The sequence below is a fragment of the Sebastes fasciatus genome, chromosome 11 (assembly GCF_043250625.1).
Source record: "Sebastes fasciatus isolate fSebFas1 chromosome 11, fSebFas1.pri, whole genome shotgun sequence".
Lineage (NCBI taxonomy): Eukaryota > Metazoa > Chordata > Actinopteri > Perciformes > Sebastidae > Sebastes > Sebastes fasciatus.
In genome coordinates, this window is record NC_133805.1 from 107,501 (window position 1) to 110,000 (window position 2,500).

Here is a 2,500-nt window from a genome sequence, read left to right on the forward strand (position 1 = left end):
GCAGTTGCAGTTACAGTTACAGTTGCAGTTGCAGTTACAGTTGCAGTTACAGAGTTACAGTAACAGTTACAGTTGCAGTTGCAGTTACAGTTACAGTTGCAGTTACAGTTGCAGTTACAGAGTTACAGTAACAGTTACAGTTACAGTTACAGTTGCAGTTACAGTTGCAGTTACAGTTGCAGTTACAGAGTTACAGTAACAGTTGCAGTTGCAGTTACAGTTGCAGTTACAGAGTTACAGTAACAGTTACAGTTACAGTTACAGAGTTACAGTTGCAGTTGCAGTTACAGTTACAGTTGCAGTTGCAGTTACAGTTGCAGTTACAGAGTTACAGTAACAGTTACAGTTGCAGTTGCAGTTACAGTTACAGTTGCAGTTACAGTTGCAGTTACAGAGTTACAGTAACAGTTACAGTTACAGTTACAGTTGCAGTTACAGTTGCAGTTGCAGTTACAGTTACAGTTGCAGTTGCAGTTGCAGTTACAGAGTTACAGTTACAGTTACAGTAACAATAACAGTTACAGTTACAGTTGCAGTTACAGTTGCAGTTGCAGTTACATTACAGTTACAGTTGCAGTTGCAGTTACAGAGTTACAGTTACAGATACAGTTACAGTTACAGTAACAGTTACAGTTACAGTTGCAGTTGCAGTTACAGAGTTACAGTTACAGATACAGTTACAGTTACAGTAACAGTTACAGTTACAGTTGCAGTTGCAGTTACAGAGTTACAGTAACAGTTACAGTTAGTTACAGAGTTACAGTTACAGTTACAGTAACAATAACAGTTACAGTTGCAGTTACAGAGTTACAGTTACAGTAACAGTTACAGTTACAGAGTTACAGTTATAGTTACAGTAACAATAACAGTTACAGTTACAGTTGCAGTTACAGTTACAGTAACAGTTACAGTTACAGTTACAGAGTTACAGTTGCAGTTGCAGTTACAGTTGCAGTTGCAGTTACAGTTACAGTTGCAGTTACAGTTACAGTTGCAGTTGCAGTTGCAGTTACAGTTACAGTTACAGAGTTACAGTTGCAGTTGCAGTTACAGTTACAGTTGCAGTTACAGTTACAGTTGCAGTTGCAGTTACAGTTACAGTTGCAGTTACAGTTACAGAGTTACAGTTACAGTTACAGTAACAGTTACAGCTACAGTTATAGTTACAGTTGCAGTTGCAGTTACAGAGTTACAGTTACAGTAACAGTTACAGTTGCAGTTGCAGTTACAGTTACAGTCAGTCAAAGTCACAGTTACAATTACAGTTGCAGTTACAGTTACAGTTACAGTTACAGTTGCAGTTGCAGTTGCAGTTACAGAGTTACAGTTACAGTAACAGTTACAGTTACAGTTGCAGCTGCAGTTACAGTTACAGTAACAGTAACAGTCAAAGTCAAAGTTACAATTACAGTTGCAGTTACAGTTACAGTTACAGTTGCAGTTACAGTTACAGTAACAGTAACAGTCACAGTTACAGTTACAGTTACAGTAACAGTTACAGTTACAGTTACAGTTGCAGTTGCAGTTACAGTAACAATAACAGTTACAGTTGCAGTTACAGTTGCAGTTGCAGTTACAGTTACAGTTGCAGTTACAGTTACAGTTACAGAGTTACAGAGTTACAGAGTTACAGTTACAGTTACAGTTGCAGTTGCAGTTACAGTTACAGTTACAGTAACAGTAACAGTAACAGTTACAGCTACAATTACAGCTACAGCTACAGTTGCAGTTGCAGTTACAGAGTTACAGTTACAGTTACAGTAACAGTTACAGTTACAGTCACAGTTACAGTTACAGTTACAGTTACAGTTGCAGTTACAGAGTTACAGTTACATTTACAGTAACAGTCACAGTTACAGTTGCAGTTACAGTTGCAGTTGCAGTTACAGTTACAGTTGCAGTTACAGTTACAGTTGCAGTTACAGAGTTACAGTTACATTTACAGTAACAGTCACAGTTACAGTTGCAGTTACAGTTGCAGTTACAGTTGCAGTTGCAGTTACAGTTGCAGTTGCAGTTACAGAGTAACAGGTAAGGGTTATTCAGTTACTCAGATATATTAACAGAGTTCACAGATTTATCTTTCCGCTCAGATTCATGTAAATATCTCTGTGAGCCTAAACAGGAGTATTTTGGGTAACTGTAGATCACAGAGGAAACTGTGCTCACACCTCCCAAACCTCAGCATCAAGTAACCTGATTGGTTGATTGATGTTTGACACAAAAACACGTCAAAGTTTTACCCCAAATCGGTAAAAAATAGAAAAAGATCAGCATGAATATACAACATACAGCCTGAATGAACACTGTCCGTATATCTAGTAGATCTCTCCTGGATGTAAATGTGAGCCACTAAAGTCAGTAGACTGAGACTCTACTGAGGTCTACTGACCATCAGCTACCTAAGAGACATCCATCTGTCTGTCTGTCTGTCTGTCTGTCTGTCTCTCTGTCTCTCTGTCCGTCTGTCTGTCTGTTTCTCTCTCTGTTTCTCTCTCTG

At 38.6% G+C, this 2,500-nt stretch overlaps 1 protein-coding gene across 2 annotated transcripts in view; it reads left to right on the forward strand.

The window, feature by feature from the left end:
- The window catches only part of inhbab (inhibin subunit beta Ab), an 8,104-nt gene that overhangs the window by 1,482 nt on the left and 4,122 nt on the right, over window positions 1-2,500 (forward strand). The window lies entirely within an intron of this gene.